We start from the raw sequence: 26,733 nt of genomic DNA, 5'->3' as shown, positions 1-26,733 counted from the left end.
AAATGCAGGTAAGTCCTTTCAGGTTAATATTTCCACAGCTCTGGTATGATTTTGTAAATGTTATCTTCAGAACTGGCATTGCTGAAGCTGTTTCATCATTCCTGTCAGGAATACGTAAGTATATTATTGCAGTTCCATAGGAGGTATCAATACTTTGCCTTTTGAGAGTGCAGGTAAAGAAGTCTACATAAAAGGTACTGAGCTGTTAGGAGGATGCTATGTCTCTGTTTTTTTGTCAATTATTTTGGTGCTCAGTAATGCTAAAAACTGATTGAAGGACTATTTGAAGGGACAGTTATGCACCTGCTGTGTCTAATTCACTCCTCTCAAATACAATTTTCAGTGCAGACTTCTGGTGCAAATGATCAGTAAATAAACATCTGCAACTTGTCAGAGAGAACTCCATCACACTAGTGTGTTTTAAACCCCTTACTTAAACTTTGACGCCTCCTTATAAGTATTTGTCTGGTTTTTGCTCTCAAAGCTGATGTCAGGATGTTACAAATAAATACATGTTATATTTGTTGCTTTGGAAGCAAGGAAATGGCACTATTATTTTTTCTGGAAAGATTTGAAATACTGGGTTTCTAAAGGTATTCCACAGATGCTATATAGTGCCTCAGCTGTTGAATGAAAATGCGTTACTTTCAGTGCTAAGAGGATTAGATGCATTGGCTATGGCACTGCCTGTTTCCCCTATGCATTGGGTAGAGATTCAAGCTGGCTGTGGGGAAGGGAGTTTCCACCATCTGCTTTCTTTCTAGAGAAAGTTGGTTTGCTTCATTGGAAAGTCACTTTTCAGTTGTGGCCGGGCTTTTGCCCGAACTTCTCTGTGATATGCTTTTGAATATTTGCTCTGAATCCTATCATCGCTCTGTTTAAGATCATGCGCTTTGGGAACCATTTTGCCCCTAGAAACTCCAAAATGTACGTAGCGGAGCAAATATTTCAATCAGTTCCTGATGCTACACATCTTGCTTCTGCATTTCTGCTACTAGAGACCTCCAACAGTTTGTGCAGACTTCCATTTGTGTAGGGTCTAACCTGCTGCTTTTGTTCATTCTGTAAGTTCTCTGTTACCGTTAGGCTCTTGGGTTGAAACATTTCCTTTCAACTGCCTCTGGAATGGTTCCATTAAACAAACGAATGTAAATAACTAAACATTAGTGACACTCAGTACAACAGCTCCAGGAAATAAGGTTCATGCTTCTTTAGGAGTACTTAAAACAATAGTTGGAGTTTGTGGTGTATCAAAATCAAATGGAGCTTAAGTGTTTGAAAACCGTGCATCTTGGTGCCACCCTCATGGCTGTTGTGACTGCAGGACAAAGATAGTGCCAAAATACTTGTATATAAGAGAAACAGGTTATATTATTAGATACATGCTCAGATGACTATTTTTCAGACTTCCCAGTGATTTCATTTGATTATTCACTAGTCAATTTGAAATCACTGACTAGTCACTATTATGAATATTGTATGAGGAAATTTCAAAGAATTGAATTTTTCAGAGCAGATCTCCGTGCTCGGTTTGTAGTATAAGCATCAGTCATTAAGGAAAAGGATTCGTTTTGCTGATGCACAGGTATCAAAGTAGAAGTATGTTTGTGTGTAGTAGGGGAGAGGGATGGATAAGTGGAACTGCCACAGATAATCTGATTTGGGAAGAATTCTTTTATAAATCGTCCGTCAGGGGAATTGTTTTGTCTTAGAGAGGGGAGCTGTTAATGAAACTAGTGTGTGAAGCAAACTACTGAGTTTTTAAAGGAGTGTACAGTAGTATATCTACATTGAAGTGAAGACTCGGTGCAAGTTATGAAGCTGAATGTATTCTTGCTGGTAGAGTCCACAGGCCTGCAGAGTTTTCACCAATGTATACATGTGATTTTGACGCAGTTTTACTGTATTTTGTCAGTCAAACGTGCTGATTATCTTCTTGCCAGCAGGTCATTATTTCTGAAAGAACATTGGATTTCATTTAGGTGACTATCTGGATAGCGTTTAAAAGTTACACAATAGGTCCTTACTTAAAATAAGCTTTTCTTTTCTTTTAGCATTTCAGTGTTCACATAATGGGCATTCAAATCTGTATTTGGCTGCAGAATTCCATATACATTTAACCTCATATATCTTGGGGTGGTTTTGTTGTTGGTTTTGGGTTTTTTTAATTTTTGTAAATGCAGGCTGTTCTATAAGATAGTTGAGTTGAGTATGCTTAAGGATAAATTAAAATCCTTCTTTGAATGCCCAATGAGAAAAGCTAGGTATTGTGGAAGCTTGAATGAAAGGGCATTTCTATGGGTTTTCTACTCTATATGCTTGTGTTGACCTTCCTAATCTAATGCTCTCCTTAAGTGCAGTGGTAAAAGCTTGACCAAGCTCTGCCTTCTGCATGGCAAGTCAAAATCCAACTCTATTTTCTTTACATTGCAATTGCATCAGTGCTACAAAAAAAAGGAGATTCTCTAGCAGAGAAGAGATGAATTTGAAATTAATAACTTCATTAGCATTGGTGCTGAGTTTATTGATGTCTGAGTATGTAAAACACAAGCTCACTGAAACAGGTCTTACTTGAGAAAATGAGTCATGTACATTTCTGTCTTGACTTGAGCTTCCGATCTTTGAATTAAGGCATTTTCAGTATGCAGACTGTGAGTGTCTGATGTTTTGTACTTCAGGGAGAAAGCAAAAACAAACAAGTGACAACTAAATAAGTCATATAACAGTGGGGCTTTTATAATTCTTTGTTATGCAGAAGAGTAAAAGCAAAAGCCATTCAAGCCACTGCTGGAATTCCAGCTGCCTGACTGAAGGGGTGTTGTACACCTGCTGCTTCAGGAGGCATCTCGTCACAGCCTGGCCAGGGTGCTCTTTCTCAACCTGTTTTCTCCCTTAGCCTTTCATTCTGCATCAGATGGAATCTTACTTTAGACAGTAACTAATTCTCCAGCTGAAATGTATTCTGGTGTCAATAGGACCAGAAGATTTGCTGCCTAGGAGAGTTTCTCTTCAGCTGCTGGTAGAGCGTGGCAGTGAGCTCTGAAAGAGAAGCAGCTTCTTTAAAGTGTTTTGATTCGGAACCCGGATAACCAGATTTAAAGCAGAGCTCTGTACGCTTGGTATTCTGTTAATTCGTGTTTGGTATTCTGCTTAATCTGCAGATAGACTTGACTTAACTCTGTGTTCTTCATTATTCTGTGAAATGGTGTGCTGTCTGTTTACGGTATACATTGGCTGGCTGCAACTTCACTCAACGTCACCCACAGAAGAGTCAGACCCCCTCTACCTTATCTTATTTTGCAAGTAGGCACCTCCTTGCAGGTAGCTTCTTGTATCCCCACTACTGTTGAACCTAGTATTAGGAGTGAGTTACATTTCTGAGCTTTGAATTAATTAGTGAGAAAACAACTTGCTTTTCACAGTTAAACATATTTGCTGGAATTGTCTCTAAGACGCCGGAAAATCTCTGAATGGAAAAAGTTAAAATCCAAGGTCCCAAGAGTTTTGGGGAGTAGAGTTCACATGTGGTTAGAATAGACTACTTTATGTAATTGTCACTGATTTTAAAAGAGTTTGTGTTACCGCCATCACTGTCCTAAAACTAATTTGTGCTAACTTGGGTGGCAAAAGGGATTTGAGGAAAAGCATAAACTTCTTTCCTTGCCTTCTTCCCTTTCTTTTTGTCCACATCCAACATAATAGACCCTAATTTCTGCAGCGAGTCTAAACTGTTTTAGACACTAAAAGGGGCTGACTCATAGACCCAGTTTGTTTATCCTGCAGTGCTGCAGTGACAAATGCCTGTCATTACATGTGTACACATTTTGTACAGGCAAAAAGGGGCCCTAGCCACTGATTTGAGGAAACTTGAAAGTAGACATACCTTCCTCCATACCTGCTGAAGTATAAGAAGAGAGAATGCTTTGAAATGCATCAAATAGAATCCAGATTAGCAGCCTGTCAGGTCTAAAAGGGACCAGAATTGGGTACCTTTAGTTAGGGAACCTCACCCAGTCATTCCTTCACCAGATCCGGGGATACTGGTGGCAGAGCTATAGAACAGTTTCCAGAAGAAAGAAGTCTTTCATTGGTTTTTCTAAGTTCCTTGTTCACATTTTATTTTATACTGTATTTGGTGTTTGTGTTTGCTTATTGTCCTTCTTTGTACGCTCAATCTGGCTAAACTATGAATGTTCAGTAAAGATTAACTAAAAAGATCATCATTATCAAAACTTAACATTTTGTGATATAAAGGTTTATAAATTTGTGAGTAGTGAACAATCAAGGAGAGGAGAAGAACTAGAATTACAGGTGGATAACTGGTAAAAAAATGGCAAGACAAATTGTCACTTACTGCAAACTACATTAGGAACAAATGGATATACAGTTCAAATAGTTTTTACTTGCAATGTTGCCTATATTTACCGTCTTTAAAGGAAAATCTTAAGCTCTTGAAAAAACTCAAATGACAGCTATTTCTAAAGGGAATTTAAGTAAAATTAAAGCTGTTATTTGTCAAATATGATTTCAGAATGCTCTGAACAGAAGTTATATAATGATTTACCTGTTGATTGATATGTATTCCATTAGTGCTATAATTACAGTAAGAATTGTTCCATTATAAATTGGGAAGAGCTTCTTTTGATTTTGAAACCAAAGTCTGTTTCTGTGCCTGAGTAGTCAGGGTAAACAATTTCTAATGATAACTTTGTAACCTAAAAATATGTATCTAATTAAATTTATAATATGATAAATGTTATAATTTTCAATAGCTATAGATATTTTAGCCATACTCAGCTACTTCACATTAGCAATTTAGAGAATGCTTCTATCCAGTCATATTAGAATAATGATATTATTTGGCTGTTAGAAAGGTGTTTCCAGTATTATGTATAGGAGGCACAGAATTAATTTTCTGGGTCATAATAACTTTTTACTGCAATTTCTGGCACGTATCAATGCTTTTGATGGATTAGAGTAAATGCTAATCCTCCGATTTGCTGTGGGTAGGTGAATTGCTGTGCTTATAGAAAGCTCTACTAGAAATGACTGCAAATTGAAGGAGTGGTGCACAAGCCATAATTTGCCTATGATATCACTAAGAACAGCAGCAGTGTGTCTTTACAGGTCTCCCAGTCCCTGAATAATAAAATATCAAAATCCCCCATTTCTAGACCTTTAAATGTACATGTATATGCACTCCTCACATATGCTTCCAATTAAAATTAAGTAGTTTATCTAAGAACACTGCAGGGGAAATTAAAGATAACATTTCACGAAGCTGACTGCTGAACTGCAATTAAATGAAGTCTCACATTTCTATATTCTGTATTTTTGTTTGGCTTAGACTTCTGACTCTACTTATGCTACATCAAACACTTCTAAGATTTCCTAAAAGATTCTTTTTGTGACTATTTAACTTATAAATGTTCGATTCAGGTCTCTGCCTAGAAAGACATTGTATATAATCCACTACACAAATAATTACTTTTCTCCTGTTTTGAACTCCTGCCAGCTACTTGTGCAGGGGCCCTTGTTTGCCCTGCAGACCAGCCAGTCATTATAAACATTTCTTTCAAAAACCTCACTCTCTGATTTAGCTGGTACACATTGAAGCCCTCCACAAAATAGTTAGCAGTTTCTTAGAGCTACTGGTCAAAAACTCAGAGCTCATACTGCCCTTCCACATGTAAATCCCAGTTTCTGCTCCACCTCCACAACAGACTGAAGTCAAAATATCTGAATAGGCAAAAAAAAGGCTTTTGTCTTGTTAATTATATAGAGTTGGGAAAAAATGCAAATGCCTAAATACTGAAATTACATAGTTACCAGTGGAAGTTATAATAAAAATAGGCATCAACTTCATACAACCGAAAGAGAAACATAACCTCTGGTTTATCAAAATCATTTCTGACAGAAGTTTTCCTGTAAGATGTCAAATTGATCATTTAGGAGTGAATTAAGCATTTAGCACTGTTTCATTTTGTTTGTGTTTGCCATCCGATCTGGTTTACTCCCGATATCATCGCTGGAGGAGGGCTAGAGCAAAAGAGTTGCAATTATTTCTGTTGCCATTTACGGGAGTCTTTAGAAAACTAAGACTGCAAAAAAGGTTTTAAGATCTACTGTGTGGCAGCAAGTGCTCCGGTGCTACTGTATCGTATCTAACATGTGGGCTTTCTTTTTGTCAAACAAAACATCCCAAGTGCCCCAAAAAGAAGCAAAATCAATCAACCAATCAACAAAATGGGCTAAGCTTGACCCAAAAACTGCAGAGTGATGAAGTAATTTACTTGTTCTCTGGTGACAGCAGATGTTCGGGAGATTTTCTGTTTTTCCTCTACTGCCTTCCCATACAATTTCATGAAGTACTTGAGGTCGCCAATGCAATTTATGGAACTTGTAAAATAGGGGCTCGTGGAGAGGAGCTATAGTGGCAGTCAGAACTTAATATAAAGTCAATCCTTTAATTTTCCTAAGGAGATAGAGAAAACTGAGCAGTCGTGACTAAAATAACAGAAAAAAATTGCACTCTGCTGTGGTTAAGGGAAGCTGAACAGAAATTGAGTACATCAGTTATAAAGTTACAGCTGACAATGAAGTGACTCAGTTTTCACGGTCCATAAAGTTTTACAATTAGTCAGACTGTTGTAGACTGAACAAGCCAACCTTCTCCCAAACCTCTCTTTTCTTTTAGAAAACTGCTTAGGCTTGCTTGTAAAGAGCTACTAAAGGCATTCACTATCTGTTAAAGGCTGCAGCTGGCTGCAGAGCAGTGTGTGGCTCAGACCATAGACGCGCATTCTCTGAATACATATATGCAAGGTCTTAAAGGGGTACGTGACTTACTTCTGAAAGTTTGGGTGGTTCTGACTGTTTGCCAGCATGTGTAATTTTGCAAGTGCAAGTCAAATACTGTTACCATGACTTCTTGTATTTATTCCTGTGGATTCTGCTAGAAAAGAGATTTCCAAATGGGTCTTCTGTGATCTGAGGGAGTTTGTCAGCTACACGGCCCCTAAAAGGTGACCTTTTTCAGCAGCCATCGTGAATTAAGTTGTCTCCCATGATTCATTCTTGCCTCCCAACTCATATTGCTGCCTCCATGCTATCTTTCTTAGCTGTTCTAGCATGACTGGTTTTGATGCCATGCAGGAAATTCTTCTGTGTTAAAAATAACCTGTAATAACTTTTTTTTACCCTTACCATAAATTTAAACTTGAATCAGTTCCTAGGTTGGACTCCTTCTGTGTTTTCATATCTAGTTGCATCCTTACCATGGAGGAAGTTGTCTGACGGTGGGAATAACTGAAGTTTAAGTGAAAGGAGATGGTCCTGCTTGAGCACCTCTCCAACAAAACAGTCTTAAGTCGCTCGTATTAAGTCCTTGATTCTGTGATACTGTAAATCCTACTCCAGGGTACCTAGTATTAGACCAAAATGTGACAGAAAGTGTTGATCCAATATGAACTTATCCTGAGGGTTCAATTTTGTTCCAGTATTTTTGAAAGGTTAACTTTGAACTGGCAGATTTTATGAAGATAAAGTATTGCCCATGTCACTCCAGCTTTCTGATACATCAGATAACGTCTGTGCTCCTGTAGCCAACAGAAAGCTGGCCTGAAAGAGGGCCAGTGTAAACATCCATGTTGTGTACTTTGGCTAATTCAAGACAATTGTAGTCACATAGTTGCACCTCAACTGAATCAGTTAAGTACTGCTAGGTAATCTACAACTAGCAGTTACAGAACTGTAATCTAAACTCCCCCTAAACCCATTGTTTGCCTTTGCTGTATAAAGCTCTTTGCCACCACTGGCAATATTGTGGGTGTTTGCAAATGAAAAAAGGTGAAAACTGCTATATTAAAATTTTGATTCTTCTTGACCTGAATGCCCTGAGAATGAGTATTCATTAGCTGTTTATGGTCTGTACAATGAAGCTGGACAGTCATGTGGTTTAATATGTGTTCTTTAGAATGAGTAAGAGAAGTGATGCTCATCTGAGTCAGTGTCGTAAAATGACAAAAAAAAAAAAAAAAGTATTCCTAAGCTGCTTCTCTGTTTGGCAATTTAGGCAAATACACCTGACCTTCCAGAGAAGCCAGTACACCTTGAGATATCATCTGCTGGAGAACAGAAAAATGTGAGACCTACATTAAAGCTTTACTTTTTCCAGAACTAGTAGTTCTACAAATATCCCTCCAAAGTTAAAAAAAAAACAAAACAGGAATGTGCTTTTTCTCAAGTCTTCCTCACTGATCTCATGGCTGCTGCATAATGGCATAACTAAATGTTTGTAATCATTGTTGTTCAGCATTTTTGCCTGGTTTTGTTGCTATTTATTTAATGAGTTTTTCCGCTTTAGAGACTCCTGAATTACAGCAGTGCAACCTTCCAAGCATAACGCAGATAGTATTTGATGCAGTGTTATTTAACAGGGAGAGATCTAAAGGAAGAAGTTTGTCTGTGCAAGTGCTTATACTCCATTATCTATTGTTTGACATTGGCTGCAGTTTGTTTGACCCAACCCTTCTCCAGACTTTTGGCGCCCCCAGGAAAACAAGTAGCCTCCATAAATATTATGTAGACTTTTAATTGTTGTGAATTTCTCTGATAAATAGTGTTTGGAGGCACTTACATTTGAATGGTTCACTGTGAGTGTAATTTATGCCAGAAAGACACTAAGGAACAGACGATTGGGTAGTATTTACTTCTTTCTTTTGTTCATCTGCAATACAGAACTATTGTTCTGCCTGGGAAAATTGAAATGAAAGACTATTGTTGCGTTTTTTCTGCTGTGTTGTCTGCAGAATTTATTGAAGAATCAACATCTAACGCCATGCTTACCTGCAGTTATATGCTTTGTATTTTTATTTACTGATTGTTTTTAATAGTTTTGTGGGGGTTTTTTTTGTAATACCTGTGACACCACTCAGTCATATTCAGTAGCTATCTTTTCCGGTTTTATTAAAGGCTTGATGAAGGTTTGAAATTTTTTCCTCTAAACTGTAGTTTTTTATTATTATCATTGTATTTCCTAACCCTGAATACTTTCACTTACGATAAGGAGACACCTGTTTGGCAGAGATGCCAAACATGCCAAGCTCAGCTGGAGCTGCAAATGGTTGTCCCTTTTCACAGTCCCTTTCTGTCATCAGTGTGTTATTTTGTGATGCTCAGGCAACTGTGCTGCAAAAAGCATTACATCATTGGCATTGATTTCCATTAGGGTGGGCTGGAGTTTAGAATTCCTGCTCTGAAGAAAATTAAATACATTAAAAAATCTTGGAAAAGGCCACCAAAATTAAATCCTCAGAAGAATGAGTACTCTGAAATGCGTTTTAAAAAATTTGAGTCAACATCTCTTTCTGACCTTCTGTACTTCCAGGACCATAAACTGAGATGGCAGTAAACTGGTTATTTGAAAACCAGTGTTTCTAGTCCGTGTGCTGCCAAAGATGATCCGGGAGCACAGCTCTGAGCAACCCAGTGGAATAGTTACCTATAGTCAGGAAATCTCCGAGATAGATATAATTTTATGAGCAAAGTAAGCTGTGCACAAAATCTGAAATTTTCCATCGGAGAAAAAGTTAAATTAGAAAATTACTGACCAACTCTGATTTAATTATTCTCAACTTAACTGGAAAGACCCTGGATTTTATGGGTAACTGAAATTAGATATTTCCCTTTCACAGAAAACTGCTAAAGTATCACAGAAGGTTTTCTCTGTTCATATATTCATTCTTTGGTAATTTGGAATATATGTTTCAATGGCTACTAAGACACCTTCACCAGCTGTAAGGTCGGTTAAAGTTTCCAAACAAGTTTTATGGGATGATACTGTAACAGTCAGTGGCGGTAAGATGGAGATATATACGGCCTTTTCCCTGCCATATACTGCTGTGACAAGGAAACCCTATTCTGGTGTTATACCTCTCTTGAACAGACATTATTGGTCTTAATTCTAACTAATTGGAACAAAAATGAGACTTCAGATTAATTTGCCTGTGACTATTTTGCATGTATGTGTTCTTACAGTTTTTTAAGTGTACTTTTACAACAAATACATCAGGTTTTGGTTTTGTTTTGCCTTTTTTCTGTAAAGCTTAGCTTGGTTGCAAGCCCAAGTTAATAATGAGAATAATTTATGTCTCAGTCTCTCCATGTAGTGCATGTATTTGATGCTTTTAACAGTGGTGCATTATTATACTGCCCTGAAAATTGTTGAGCCTTTCCTTCCTATTCCCACCATGAAGACTCCTCAAAACTATACAATTGTTTTGATTTATTGAGTGAAATAGTGCACTTACCTCTGGAAGGAAAACTGCCATCAATAGATGATAGGAAATATTATTTAAAGTGGTAAGATTATATGTAGAAGGAGTGAAAAAAATTTATACTCTTCAAAATAAGTTTGTCTCTAATAGATACTCTCTGGTTTATGTAAATGTTGTCAGAAGTATTATGTTCTTAACTTAAAATGCCATAGATAAAAACTTTGGCTTATTTGGGCCTTTTGACTTCAAAGTTCCTTTCTAAGCAGATTGATTTAATATTGCTTGTTTCTCTAGAAATATTTAAAAATATTTGTCAAAGACATGTCAAAATGAAAAATGTTAATAACATACACGTGTAAATAGCTTAGTGATAACTATGAGGAGCCTTGCCTCCAAGAGAGAAATATTTAGTTCTATTTTCAGTTGTTCTCTTGAGTAGTTTGGTTAGCCACTGTCTGCCTTGTGTGAGCTACACATCAAAAAGGGATTCCCTCTCCACTTGATTGCTAGAATATCCCTACTGTTCCAGAAATATTTAAATATATCATGTGTAGGAGTAACTACGCATAAAAGTGTTAAAACATTTTGGTTCAACACACTTCTGAACCTTTATAATTAATTGTTTTCCTGGCATTGTAATTAAAAAAAGTATGATGCGTACTTAGTAGCTTTCGGCTATTAAGTGGGCTATGTCCCATGGTCTTTTTGATAAGAAACGAAAGACTGGTAATATATTTCTGACCCATGAAACAGAAATTGAATTTCCAAGAATACCTAACAGATAGCTCATGAACACCTCTGGCGTAGGCCTTATGATTTCTAATTCTGGTTTAATATTTCAAAACTTTCTCCTTTCCTTCACCAGTAGTGTATTGTTTTATTCTTCAGTATTCCAAGACCACGACATATACCCCTGTTGGAGACCGAATGTGGGTCATATACTGTATGAAACTGAACATTAGCTAAGAGAAAAATGGTTTGTGTACATAGTAGATAGGGACAAAAAGGCTGAAAAGTGAATGTACAACAGCTGCAAGTCTGCTTTAGAGCTGGATATGAGGTAAACACAGGATATGAGCATCCCAGAAGATTATAACAGTTTATAGCTCAATCCAAACTTTCTGAGTTGCTCCTGTCACTGTTAGAGCCTAAACCGAAGTTTGCGTTCAAACACTTAGAGGCTTTTAGAAGACTAAATTGTGATAGATTTAATACAACTATGACAATGCATGTCCTGATGTTTAAAATAAACACAGTATTATAAATTCTTATAGAAAATCTTAGCTTTGATTTGGTTCTCTAATTGTATTACTGCTTTTTCATTAGAACCTTGCTTATCTATTTACATCACATGCTAGCTCTGCATTAGTATTAGCTCTGTCTGATTAAATTCAACACTAATAAACATGCCATAATATGTTAATATTATCACTTCCTGGAAAAATCAGGTGGCTGAGGTGGGCATAAGCCATACGGAGCCATCTCTGTCACCTATTTCTCCCTTGACTTACACTCAGCTTTGGCCGGATTTATTCTGGATACATGAGAGAGTCAGCCTTGTCTTAGCATGAGGTCACATAGAGCCATCTAGCACTGTGCTGATCTTTCTTTATGACAAAGGGCTGTATGCAGAATGCCGTTGTGTATAGTTTAAAAATATCCTTGTGTTCACATACAAGGTGAAAGCAAAATGTAAAGAGTGGGTAATGAGTTAGTGAAAGTATATAATTTCCTGTGAGTTTTACTTAAGATGTTTTAGTTTGAAAGTTCAGCACATTTTCATCATCGATTCAGTGCTCAAATCATCTCGGTTTAGGAGAGGAGGACTCAGAAGTTGCAGAGTTCTTGAATCATGTTACTATTTAGGGAAACATGGTTATTAATAGAACTTAATTTTTAAATACTTTTCAACCTTTACATGTTAAAAGTAATCTCAAATGCGTGCTTAGTTCAAATGAGCAACGGAATGGAATGAAACTTTAAGACATCACCTTCAGTAGGAGATTTCAAGGGGAAGGATCTGAAGGAAAAGGTAGATTTCATAGACGTTTTAGAGATTAACTGTATTGTTTTCATTCCCAGTAATGAAAAACAGTATTGGAGCTTTACACACGGTGACTTTGCATTGAAATAACCTCAGAAAGATACTGCGTAAAGCTCTATAACGACAATGTAAAGTGACAACAGATGTGATTCCTCACACTAAAATGCATTCTTATCATTTGACAATGATTAACATTATGATGATCCTCTTGGCATGGAACTGAAATTTTTCTACATTGTACAAGCTATATTAAATCTGTCTTTAGCTGGCACCCATGCCTTACTGAAGCTGGCAGACTACCACATACATGGGACCAATTCCAGCTTTATACATGGGCATGAGTGCAAAAATCTCCATATGATGCTTCACTTCTGAAAATTAGTTGATGATTTTCACAAAAGGGCTGCTGCATAATGCAACTCTCTATCTCAGCAAAAAGTACTTCATGGCGCAGCTATGGGTTCTACTTTGCTCAGTCATCTGCTTTTATCCAATCCATTAGGATCTAATAATATTTAAAGGCACTCCAGTTCCTGGCCATACTGGGACTTTGTGGTTCAATCTGAAAGTTCTGAAAATCTCGTAGCTTTGCGAGACGGCACTTCTGAGATGTAAGAAAATATAAAGGTCCAATATTCAGTTCATTCCTTCAGGTAAAATGTGGTGTTGGACCACAGATTTTTCTGAAATGGACACTGTGAAAGAGGTCTGGGGTTTTTGAATGAGGAAAAAAAGGTATGTGATTGTTTTTGTGACATAATTAACACAATACAGTTGATGTGATGCCCATAGAGCATAAACCATAGAACTTCAGCCTGTGATTTCTCCATCAAGTCCATAATTTAATAAAATTAGCCTTGTTCTGGTCTCACACCAGCATAATTGGAGGCTATTGAATTACAACATAATAAATGAGACCTCAAAACAGACTTACTTTATTGTGACAAGAAGAGCACAGTATTTTATGGATGCAGTGGAATTTGCCTAAGGTTTATTTGTCGCTCCTTTCTTTGAACACTGGGCTACGTCAAGTCTGTTATAATTTTTCAAAGTTAGTTGTTACTGGATGTGATTCTTCTTTTCTTAACTGCTAAGTGAGCAAGTTACCTGGAAGGATAAGAATGAGTCCCTGAAGCTTCTCTTTTTTTTTTCCTTTCCTTTTTTTCCCCCTTCTCCCAAAGGAAAGAAACATGTTTACCTCCCTTTGTCTATCACTTGGCTGCAGCTACAGTAGTAACACAGAAACAGATTGCAACAAAGTCGCTATTTATTGCTATGAATTTGGATTTTTGCCACTCTCGCTAATGAGATATATTTTTGCAGATAGACAAACTGAGGATGGGCTCCTCAGCTTACATGCACTTGATTGTATCCCAGTTTGTCATTAGATTTATTTTTAACAATAAAATCAGCAGATTGTAATTTGTATTATGATCGTCACGAATAGATCTCACCATGTTTAATACAATTGTGAAGCTTTTACTATGTGGATGAAGGGAGTTAGACGTTGAAACCAAAACCAGTTGCACATCATCATCTAAAATTTTATTTTAGCAGTGTTTCTGTAGTAATTTAGGGAATGGGAACAGGGAGGAAGGGAGAGGTAGAGTTTTATCTAATGCCACGCCACCTAAACCAAATAATTACATTGCATTCCTTTCTAGTGCAGCATGCAGCTACCATGATATACACAATACTGTACAGCATTTGGTATAATAGTAGAAGTATATACCATATTAATTGATGAAGTCTTAAATGTTGTGCTCACATTTTTATAGGTGGCTGAAGGCTTCTCGCTATACAGTCAGCACCGCTAAAAGTGTACAACAAATAAAAGTTAGAAGTTTTGGTTTTTCCCTGCTGAGTTGCCTCAGAGGAAAGTGTCAGTAGCACAAAAGCCTTTGTTGCTTCACTTCATGATTAAATCCAGCCTTCCCCATTGAAACAACTCTTCTTTTGCATTATTCCCGTTACAAAATGTCTCTTCCCATCAAAAACATTTTAGTTTCCCTATGGTTCTCTTCCTAATTAACACTGAAAGCCATTCCTAAAATTGTGAGTCTAGAAGCTGCCATTCCTTCATGTGTAAAGAATTAAACTCAGCAGTTACACATGTAAAAGAGACGTTTTACTCAGTACACTATCTCTGTACCAAAAGTAGACTGCTAATGAGCAAATGTAGGCTACCATTTTTAATTTTTAATTTCATTATCCAGAAAGCACCAATGCCTACATGTGTGATTGCAGCTACCCAGATTGCCTTATCTGTGTAAATGAATTATGAAAGTGAAAATGAACAAAGGCATTATCTGAGCAGCAATATACTACCAATTATAGTGATGTGATTATACAATTATAACACTTCTATTCGGGTGCTTATACTTCAATGGAAGGTAGCTTTTTTCTGTTCACATTAAAACTTCCCTAACAAATTTAGTAAGCATAAAAAGGTCGCATTTATACTGTGGGAAAAATTATTAACACCAGAAGTTATTCCACTTATCTGCATCAGCTTCAACTCACGGCTTTGGATACAACAACGCGTGCTTGCTTCAGTAGTCAGGCTAGTTTCTTGTCTCTTACTTCCCCACCCTTTTTTGGGAAGGAGAGATACCTTTAATCCAGATTATTTGTGGGAATCCAGATCATTTCAAGGATCTGGTTTATTGTCACAGTTAAAGGGATAATGGATGTGGTATGGAGTGGGAACGAACTCTCAGAGCTGGGGTGCAAGTATTAATTCACTGCTGAAACTGGTGTATTGAGAAATGAAATCCCTGAAGTGTTCGAAAAGATTGTCCTTCACTGAAGCTGGCAAACGCAAGCAACTGTTGCCCAGCACCATTCACAGCAATGCCGGTGCTGAAGCACTGTTAACAAAACCGTGAGTTTGCTTCCCTCTTCCCCCCAGCGCAGTCGGAACAATAGAAAACACTGAATCAAAGATTCAGTGTTTTACATTTGCTTGGCACCATGCTAACTTAATAAAGAATGAACTTGCTCAAGGATTTTTTCCATAGAAATAGGACAACAAGACGTTCTGGTACCACTCCCAGAGCATGACTCACAAAGAGAAGGCAGCAGAGAAAAAGAGTGTTTTTTTTCCTTTCACAAAACCACTCACTTCCTTTCAAGGTTATGCACTTGTTTTTATTTCTAAATGTGCTGTTTGATCCTCTTCCTATTAATGTTTGAAAAAAATAGTCTTAAAGGTAGATGACAGCAATATTTATGGAGCGGGCTGTCATCCCCCTCCATTTTTGCTGAAAGATGCTTGCTACATTCCTTCAGAGTTTAGTCACTTCAGTACACCATGAAATCCTGACATGACTGCAAGTTCTCTTGACTCCTTACTAAGTGGGTTTGTTCTAGCGAAACAGACCAAACGATACCAATAAATTCTCTCAACATTCATTCATTAGCTTTAAGAACTATTGTGACGGGTGAGACTTCTCTTGATGGTACTTTTCACTCAAACTACACCCAAAGGCTAGCTTCTCACTTGCCCACCCTCCTCCCTGACAGTCATGTTTTATCTGTCAGCTTCTAAACAATATACTCAAATAATATGCTCAGATCACCCTCCACTTAAAAACGCTGATCAATATTTTTGTCCTACTTGTTACAGAATGATTAGGTTGCAAAGTCCTAAACTCACGTTTAGTTGCAGTTATTTGGTATAAATTAGGTCATTGTTCCACATTCTTGTTAATGTCGTGTTTCCCATCTACTGTAGTTCGTTATGACCGTGTTGCTTATACTGTCTACATACACGGCAATGAAACAACTTCTCAAACATTTCAAGTAGTTCTTTGAGCTCCAGTAGCACAAAAACTTTAATGTATCTGTGACTATTAAGCAAACACCTGTTGTTCTGAGAGCAAGAAAGTGAACTAATACCTGACCTAGAATAAAGGCTTAATTTTTAGTTTCAATTGATTCCATTTTGGTCACGTCACTGTGTTTTGCTAGCAAAAGAGCTTCTTTTAACACTTCACCTCTCAGGGAAAGAGGCTGAAGTGATATGAATGACTGGTGGTGCTGAGGGACTTATTCAACAGTAAAATCTGGTAAGTAAACCTAATACATTTCTGATAAACAAATGTTAAAGGGGTTTGGGAAATGTGCACATTTTGGGTTGATGGCTCATTGCGATTTCTTTGCAAGAACAAAAGTGTTAAAAAGATATTTAAAAGAAATACTTAAGACGAAAAATGGAGAAAGGAAGATATATTGTGGAAACATGAAATATATGTCAACACAAATTATCTGGATTTATTAATATGCCAAATATTTTGCTTTAGATAAGAAAGAAAGAAAAACAGGAAAGAAAGTGTTACACACTTTCATGTTACCACCATGAGGCACGTCTCTGTGACTACTGTTGATTCTACTCATATGTAGAGAGCTGAGTGGGAATCAGAGCTGACGAGTAGTGAGGACTATAGCTGAAGGCTATACACTCTAGATAATTCCAGTATCTGTGATGTCAGCGTTGATTTCTGTCTTGGGTTTTCATTTTAATGGTACTTCCAGCTTTTTATTTTTTTCATCTCATCTCAAAGGCAGCAAAACCAGCTAACCAAATTGCTTGACTAGAAAGTTATGTTGATTTCTCCTCATCTCTACTCCTGCTTGCCTCTTTGGTTTTTGATTATTCAGTGTTTCCGCTGATACATGCCTGCAGGAGACTTCATTTCTCTGGACTGACTTCTGAGGCCTCTGAAATCCAGAGTCACTGGTAAAACTGATTAAAAGCTAAGATTCCCATCCCATAAGAAATGTTAAATTCTGTAGGCTTTTTACCGGATTGTAAACTGTTTCAGGGTTGGGAAGTTTATGCATCTTTTACTTTACGTCTGATATTTTATGCAATCAGCTCATCTGGCAACTCAGAGCCCCAGACAAATGATTATTGATTTGTTCAGGTGATTTATCGTGCAAAGATGTGGGAGAGGTATCTAGTTAAAGATGGCGGTACACAGGGTGAACAAGTTCTGAAACCTCTCGCTACCCTCTTGCCCCTAATCTACAAGCAAAAGATTCTGGACGATGGCCAGACTTGGAAAGTAGCTCTACGCAGGGTTCACAAAAATGGTATTTTACTTTGTTTTATCCTGATTTGCTAATAAAGGCAGTCTTTGCAACAGCGAGGTTTTATAGTGGATATATGTGGGTGCACCACAACCTTCCACCTTCTGCATACTCAATGTAGACTTACATCTCATTACTGTCTAGCTATTAATTGTATGTGTCTGTGAACAATGATGGCTTCAAGAGCTAAGCTGTCAATATGACTTCCCCAGATGAACATCTGAGTAGGCGTAAATGTCATGATAAGCATGCTGCCTTCATGTATCACAGAAAGTTATCTCCTTTTTGCTGATTCTTATATAACTATACTTCTGGCTGATAAAATAAAATAAAGACTTACTTTTTTTCATAGTCAGCTGTGTTAAACCTATACATATATATTGTTGAAAATTCCACTTACTAATAGTGATATTTTTCCTTCAAAATACCTGTCAAACCTGACTGATACTTTTTCACGTGTTGTTACTTAGGTGAACTTGAATGCTTTAGAGCACTTAGATATGTAAGGTTAAATATACTAATATCGATTCAAGTCACCAACACCAGCTGGCCGTCAGAAACTGTGGAGAAAGAAATTAATTGGATACTTCCTTTTACTTAACAAAATGTAAGAATAATCTTTAGAAGTAAACAGCACTACATACCATTGCAAAAAATGTGTCTGAGGGGTTTGAGACAGGCAGACTCATCCACAGGTTTTGCAAGTTATAATAAATTTTAAAAGTACTATTTGTATTAATTTGGGAATTTTTTTTTCTGTTAGTTTTCCAAATTGAAATAGTGTCAGTCCCATAATAAATAGCAGGAAAACATGGGAATAATAAAAAAAATATGACATGAAATGATACTTTAGACAAAAACCGGAAACTAAAGAGACATCAGAAGTAGGGCAATGCAGTCTCCGCATTTAATACAGGTATTGTTAATGCAGAATCTCACAGAAAAACATGTCCTTGCAAAAAAAAAAAAAAAAAAAAAAAGCAAGATCTTTCTTCTGTAGAAGTTTTATCCTTATAAGCACTTGTTATTATTATTTACAGTACAGCAGCTAAAAAGATTTTAGAGGTTTCTGGGCATTATTCTCTGGGCTGTTTATGTTCCAGGCCACTGGTGTTGCTGTTAGTGGTGCTTCTTCCCGGGAGTCACAGTCTGACCAGTATGATGAAATGCAGAATACTGATAATCAGAAAACTTCCAGAATTTAGATGCAACAAAGGTTTGGAGCAGTTCCTGTGTGAACTTATAGGCTGCCAGTGCTCATTGTATTTAACATTTACTGCTACTCTAAGCAGACTTTTTTTAAAAAGATCTTTATTGTAGTTTTGTGTCTTTTTGTGTCAGGGTCAGGAGCAGATGCTTGAACTTTCTAATCTCTTCTTGTCAGATCAGCACATAGAAAAATCAAACGAAGCTGCCTGCTACTTTTAAGCCTTTCAGAGACCTTCTTTTTCAGGGGCTGTTGGAGAACATGAGCATGAAAATATTCAAACCAAATGTTTGCCAGACATCTCTCGGTGTTCATGTAATCCTCAGTGCTCAAAGGCTTTGAGAAAAAGTGTGATGAGGAAAGGATTTATTTCTTATTCCTCTTTATACTTGTCCATTAATGCCATAATTGAATAAAACAGAAAACACTCCTTTGCTTCATTTTAGCTATTCTAAATCAAAGTTTCTAAACATTTTTTTCTCTAGTTTACCTCTGTGAAGAGCAAAGTTGCATGCAGGAAGCTATGCTCAGGAGTGACTGACTTGTCTTAGTTTTTAATTAAATCTCAGGTAAAATGGAGGAATGAAAGCTGGACTTTTAGAAAGTAATTAGGGTGTTTAAGTGCCCAGCCTTTAACTTTTGATGGAAACTAAACAGAGGGCTTTATGGCACTTTTGATAGTCTTGTCTCAATCTGTGATAATGATAAATTCCACCATTACAAGATTCTGCTCAGATAACGGACATAGCACTAATTATTTCACTGGAGTATCAATGTATCACAAGAAACAAACTTTACTCTTCGTTTTCTGAGCTTTTTTCTTCTTCTTAGATCCATTTACATGTAGCTGAATTTCTGCAGCTCTTTCATCATATCCCATACCTTAAAACTCCTTTTGGTTCTCATACAGCATTTTTTCTAGAGCTTTATTCCATGTTTCCTTCCCATACCAGTGTGGAAAGCTTAATATTCTGGCAGTTTAAGTAGAGCCTCAGACCACATATCTAGAAATTCTTGGACTTTCTGTTGTCATTGGCTTTTCTTCCTTTGTTTTTCTCTTCTTCGAGGAGTTGTTTTCTTTTTTACATGTTTCTGTGTGTCTGTTTTAACCCTCAGTCTAAAAAAAATATGCTGCAGCTTTTTGGACGTATCACCAAAAAAAAGTGTAAGTGCCAAGTTCTTAGTTTTAAAATAAGACCAGCAAGAGATTATGAAATGATTCATCACTTCCTGGCAAGCGTAATTATCACCGCAATCACTATTCATTATCTGTTTGCACCCTTTAAAGATGTGCTAAATATTACTGTAAGTTCAGAAAGTTATCATTTCAACTGAATCAACTGAAAAAAGTGAAAGCAGCACAGGTGTGTGCTTGAAACAGGAAACAGAACTGATCTCCAGATCAGAGCTTTCTGCCTTAGAATGACCGGCAAGAAACGTGTGACATCCTTGTAAAAATGGTATATGCTGAGGTTAGGATGGTGGCCATACAGAAGAAAGTATTTCAGACGGTTTAGCCATTGAGTTTGTCATTGTTGGAAGCTGACTACTGAAATGTGAAACCAGTTCCACCTCTTAGCTGGGCGTTTATTCACTGTCTAAATTGGGACATTGGAGATCCAGTAATTATGTTTAGTATTCAGTTTGTGTATTTATATCTCTCTCTCAAGCAAACCACTTGTAGCCTCACTCCTATAGATGCTACCTGGCAATTATCTATAAGCAAACAAGGAATCTTATTTTGAGAAGGTATAGTTGTAATTTCTTAGTATTTTGAACCTTATAAAAATGACTCAAAGCATAATTCATTCTGCCTGTAAGTAAACTACTGCAGGATGCAGGGTCATTCTCACCAGTCATTGCAGAAAGTTTAAAACAAAATTCAGACTTGGTAACATATCAATGTACTCATGTGTCAGATAACTTATGTTGTGAGATCTTTGGGGTAGTAATCCGCTTTCTGTTCTGTTTGTATAGCAACTGGTACAATGATGTCTTTATTTACCACTGGGAATTTTGCGTACTCTCATGGCAAACAAACATTTAAAATACATTGTTTAAAAATCTTACAGTGCACAAAAATTTTTCCAAGTTGTTATGAATGACTGCTGTGTTAGAGAAAAATCTTTACCTAACAAGTAAATACTTGTATTTCATATTTCAGCATTTATTTTTGCATATCGTCTGAGCTCTGTTCATACCCAGGGATGTTAAGCACAAAGAGCTGCCTTTATTTCCCTTATCTGGTGGCATTGAAGTCTAGCTGAAGATCTCTCCTGTGACCTTATATTGTTGTGCATTAGAATCAAAGCCTTGTAAAACGTGTCTCGTGCTGGAGTACTACTGAAAATGGAGGAATCAAATGGTGTGTAACAAAAGAAGTTTTAAAAGTAACAGGTGGGGAGAAGGGAATGACTTAAATGGTAGTAGTAGAGGAGGGAGAAGACCTAGAACTCTTCAGAACTGACGTGTGTGGGAATGGCCCTAACCCACATTATCCTCTTAAATTCTTTCAGTCACTATGCCCAGCTGCTGATTATGATAGGACAAAACAGCATTTCAAAGTAGGTTTCAGCTTTATAATGAGTGAATACATTGTCTGTCTAAGAGAACTATGTCCAAGTATAGACATTTCAGTACTTTTACATCAGGAAAATAAGTAAATTGATATTTTGTGCATTGTGGTATTCAGTTAGGATCTTATATGAATTTGCCTTTTTAAATTTTATAGTATGAAAAAGTGCTAGAGATTAAAGTTGATTTCATTTCATTCTCCATTAGAGTAATTAGATAGCTGGGAAGGGTGCTGAACACCTCCTGTGTTTCTACATGTTTTTTAGAGTCCAGAATATTTATGTCTTTGACCTCTTCTCTAGACAACCTCTATGAGGCTGACTCGTGGAATTTCAGTACTATTCCTACTTACTCCTACCTCAAGTCAAAGATGTTAGTGAAGAGTACTTTAAGAAGCTGAAACAGGATAACCCTCCTTGGTTTTGTATCTTCAACTTAAGGGGAGTTATTAACAGGTGCTGTTCTTGCATTATAATATTGTTTAACCTGAAGGATTGCATTGTGCTGATGGAAGATGGTAGGTAGGTTTGCTGAACTCCAGACTTCACTAAAGATACTTTTTTAGTTAAAACCAAGATTATGATTATGCAACAAATTACATGTAACTCTGTGATTTAGTGAGTCGGCCTCGTCAAGAGCGGTGGCCGCTTCTTGTGGTTCTTCAGTATTTCAGTGGCCGGGTTCTTCAGTATTTCTCACTGTGATTTGAAGTTTTATTTGCATTACTGACTGAGCAAAATGATATCATAGATAGGGTTTGTCAGCAAGCTGGCAGAACATAAGTTTTCCTTTCCTGGCACAGATCACATTAAGAAATTTATCAGGGAATATTATGCAGACTCAAAATCTGTCAAAAATATGAATGACGGTGTGACAGAAACCACCTGCATAGCTCATGATGTTCTTGGATCAAAGTAGCAGCAGGAAATTGCTGCAGTATTCCAAATAGTAAGTGTGGTTTTGGAACAAAGCAGAAACCTTGAGAACAAGTTGATATTTGCCTTTTGTCACTTTAAAGCAGTTCCTTAAAGCTTATATCAAAGGACATACTGAATTTGTGGCAAGTGCTGGTAAGAAATACTGAGTTACGTATCCACAAAGCGACAAGATCTGTATGAGACTAAGGCACCTGGTACATAAGAGGAGTGAAAAAGACATTGTTAGATATTACTGCACAGGAAAGGGGTTTGAAAACTATTGCTACAAAGTCACTGAAATTAAAATTTGCTTCGTACAGGAGAAGAAACAAAGGAAGAAAGAATACCTAGTTCTTACAAAGAATTTTAGTCCATGAAAATCAAAGCAACTTTTGAAGAAATTTCATCAGCTCCCAGCTCCTTGAAACTTAGGCAGTCTGAGTTGAAAGTGACCTGTCCAAGATCAGTGAATGGACTAATCAAAACCTCAGAGCTTGTAGTTCCCAGCTTAGAGTCTTATCTATCAGTCCACACTGTTTACGTTTGTACAAGAAGGAAAAATAACAAGGTTATTTTTGCCATTAATCTATTCTAAATGCCACTCACTTCACTTAACAAAGGACATTCTGTGAAGCGATCAGCTTCCACCGTCAATATGGCATTAACTATATGAGGCTTTGTGCAATATTAGCAATAGCAAGCTAAATCTCTGTAAGTTAGAATCGAAGCTGTCTCCTGTGCATTCAGAGGTCACTTAAACATTGTCATTTTAGATTAATCTAAGAAAAACTGTGAGGGTAACGTACTTACCACTCATGATACATGTAGTTTCCAAGGTGGTTTCATAAAGTTGGTGAAATTGTTTTTTATCCAATTTATATTTTACTTGTCAACATCACTTTAGGGAGAGTCTGAGGAAGGGTTATTGCTTACAATAGTTACCAGTAGAAGGACATTTTCCTGCAAATTTGAAGGTATGCTTTTGATACTAGTTGGCTGAAATTAGAGTGTGAGTTTGATCTGTTTGCTGTGTGGTGGCTTTGCCTTTTAGACTTAGTTTTTCCTCTGCCATTGTCACTGTGAATGAATACAGTGTCTGGCTTCGTCACCTCTTTTGTTCTATGGTTCCTTGAGAAACATATCCATATAATTGCTTTTAGGCCTCAGAGAAACTTTCTAAGAACCATACACTGGCTGGAAACTATAGTTGGCAAAGAGGTATCAAAGGTTTGTTTTCAGAATAGAAAGTTATATCCACTGGCTCTGAAGTGGTCTGACACAGGTACATCTTTTTTCTATAATTTGGAGTATTATTAACTTGCAGCAAGAGCTGCAAATACAGCGAGATCAAAATTAGAATTCAAAATGATAGTTATAGTCCAAAAAACCAGTGTGATTGCCAGACTTTTGCCACATTTAGGCAACAGTACTCAGCTGTATAAACACAGGATGGGGAAAAACTAGCTGTATTGCAATAACACAGAAAAGGATCCGGGAAGTAATCACAAACTTGAACAAAATTCAACAGTGTCCTGCTGTTACGAAACAGGTAAAATATCATGGTAGGAGATATAATCTCTGGTGGTACTTGGGAACACTGTCACAGTGATCTAACTTCTGCAGTTCATGCATCTCTTTCCAAACACTGGTCATTCTCGTGGCTTGTAGTGTTACTGTTGGTTGCAAAATACTACTTACGTATCTGATTTTGAGCTCTGCCTGCTCATCACTGTGTTATTCTTGAGAGGTTTTGTATTCTTTTTAATGTTCACAATGTCAACCTGAAGTGCGAAGTGTTCGTTATTTGCAAATCTAAGTGGTCAAGAGGAAATACAATCTTTCAGTAGTATCGTTCTGAGATATTTGTCCCAGATCACCATCATAATTTGTTTGGTTTTGGTTTTGTTTTCAGGCATTCTGACTGCATGTTTGTGTTAATGGAGGATTAGGGCTCCCACTTTTTACTCTTTTCAATGATATGTGTTTGCAGTTTTAAAATTTTTGGTTTTAGCTGGAATGCAATTTTCTTCGGCGTCTGCAATACAGTTTCATAGTTAGTCTCCTTGCCTGATCTAACAGGAAAATACTGCAATGTGAAGTGCATCAGAACCAGTTATTCTAAGAACTAATCCTACTTTCTGTCTTATTTTCTCACTGCTGAAAGAGACCAATGAAGCATTATTTAAATCTGCAATTATTTTTGTGTTTCCAAAAAGCCTCAGCTCTCTGGGAGCTTTTAATGGCTCCTTTCTTGCAGTCATGTTTCTTGCTTTTGATACCCTCAGCCACTTGCAAGTCCAACTCATCATAATCCCTGATCATTATCCCCCTGTGGCTTTGTAACATGAGCTTCTGCGCAGCACAGTCACTGTTTGAACTCCCCCTGAACCCCTCTGTGAAGATATGGTTCCCAAACCAGAGAAACCCGAATCACAAAACCAGTGATTTACATGGTAATATGAGACACAGATATTATCAGAAATAGAAGACAACTTGTTTTTATATAGACATATTCCTGGCATTTCCATGGTCTTCCCTTGCATTTCATTTCTAAAAATAATCACACCACAACAGCCTTAGCAGAGTTGACCTGAGTAGCCCATAACGTTTTCCTTAGGCTATTTGCTTTTGTGAAATGTTTTCTTAATTGTGGTTTTTGAGTTGGTCCTTATAGTATCACTAAAAGAATAATTTCCTAAGGATGAAAGAGTATAATGGAAGAATTCATATAACTAATCTGGATAAAGAGATATTTAAATAGTGTTGTATTGATCCAAGTGAGAAAAATCCTTAGTCGTAATTGACATTTTACTGACAGAAGTCATGTGGGCACAGATGCTTGCTTCTATAGAGTCAGGGTGAAAACCGGGTTCATAAATGTCTCAAACACTCTGTAAGAAAGACTGTTAAATGAACAATTATATTTTAGCACCTGTCAGGTAGTCATGAATTATAACATGCTCATTTCATTTTACATGCTATTTAAATGCTCACCATTGTTAAATACTTTCTTGATTATATGTGTCTGTAGAGTGAAGTCAGTCATCATACCAAACCAGAATCATTCTATGTCATTGAATTTAAAGTCTTTAACTTACTATAGTGGCCTTGCAATAAATATTGTGGGTTACTTCAAATAAAACTGAAGAATAGGAGCAGCTGTTAACCTGAGACTTAGCTGAACACGAGAGTTTCAAGCAATGCGCCTCAAGAAACTGAACAGCATTATCGCAGAAAAGGGTGCAAGCTCAGTCTGCATAGTTTGCAGTGAGACACGGGGCCTCGGCAGGTGAGCGTCAGCTACAAAAAGGTTGATTTGACCCATGCCTGGTTATCTCAGTTGAAGACTTGGAGGACATACCATGCTAAGTGCCCTGCTCAGGGCTGAGTGGTAGTAGTAGAGGCTGTTCTCTTTAGCATTCCTGTTTCTGAGCTATACTAGTGCTGCGAACAGGCTATCCGGAGGGATTTTGAGCATCTTCTTGGCTCCTATTGTTCTTATGTAAAAGTGTGTAATTCCTCCCTTGAAAAATGGAAGTGAGCTTCACTAATGTTTCTGGAAGCACGTCTGACAGGTGTTGCTCAAGTTCAGGGCCCTTGTGGGGGAAGAAGGTTAAAATTCAGTGGAGAGTGTGTTTTGCTATAAGTTTATTTCAAGATCCTCTAAAACCTGTTTCTTTAAAGGGTTATAAATAGTTCCTAAAGCTATCTCAAATTGCATTTTTTATTTTCCACTGCAGATGTCCTGATTAGCTACCCTAACTGTATAAGTCTTTTCATTGGGAGTATGATTTACCACATACAGCGTATTTAATGAATATTGCTCCATCTGCTCTTTGAGGACCACACTGACAGTGACTTTAATCATGCAATGAATGCTATTGACATCAGTGGGACTGATGTTATAACAACCCCTCTCTGATGGGAATGAGAGGCTCTCTGTTTTTCAAAACGTCCAAGATGAGACTACTACAACTCATGGTGGGAAATACTGAATTCATAGAATTTTGCTTAACTGTTCAAATTAATTGTAATGAATTGGTGTTGTTAAGTGTGTTCAGCTGTGTCTGTGTCGACTGGTTGGGACTAGTTACATGACCATGTACGTCATATTTCTTTTTTCTTATGCATGACTTTAATTCTTGTACCAAGCAGTCTGGTCTGACTCTTCAAAAGCATAGAGGAGCAGACAAAATAGAAGTCTTACAGTAGCAGAACCACTAAATGCTTGACATTCCCCATGGCACACCTACTGGGCTTCAGCAAAAACATTGGTTTATGATACACGTGGTGGTATCTGTTACACGTTGTTTGACTGGATTGGATGTTGTTATCTTGGACATGGTCATTCCAATTCTAGCTTGTCTTGTCAGGATAGTAGCGGAGTAGCATTAATGAATGTACAGATCTTCCTGCTTAATTATAAATTCTGCAACAAGATAATTAAAAATCGGCTACCTTGATATTTATATCATTAATTTCAAATTAGTCTCATTATGCTTTACTGCTTGACAATAATCTGTGTAACAAATGAGACTTACTATGCTCATGGCAGTGGTTGAGAATATGCATTTTATATTAAAGGGAGAAATATTAAACGTTAGTGGAGAGCTGATTTTA

General features: G+C 37.1%; 1 protein-coding gene across 5 annotated transcripts in view; it reads left to right on the top strand.

Annotated features, from left to right (window-relative positions):
• Positions 1-26,733, top strand: part of PDE1A (phosphodiesterase 1A) — a 238,022-nt gene that overhangs the window by 71,734 nt on the left and 139,555 nt on the right. The gene's annotated exons all lie outside the window — the stretch shown is intronic.

This window comes from Rissa tridactyla, chromosome 7 (assembly GCF_028500815.1).
Source record: "Rissa tridactyla isolate bRisTri1 chromosome 7, bRisTri1.patW.cur.20221130, whole genome shotgun sequence".
Lineage (NCBI taxonomy): Eukaryota > Metazoa > Chordata > Aves > Charadriiformes > Laridae > Rissa > Rissa tridactyla.
Note: the sequence above shows the minus strand (reverse complement) of the source record. Positions and strands in the feature narration are given on the sequence as shown.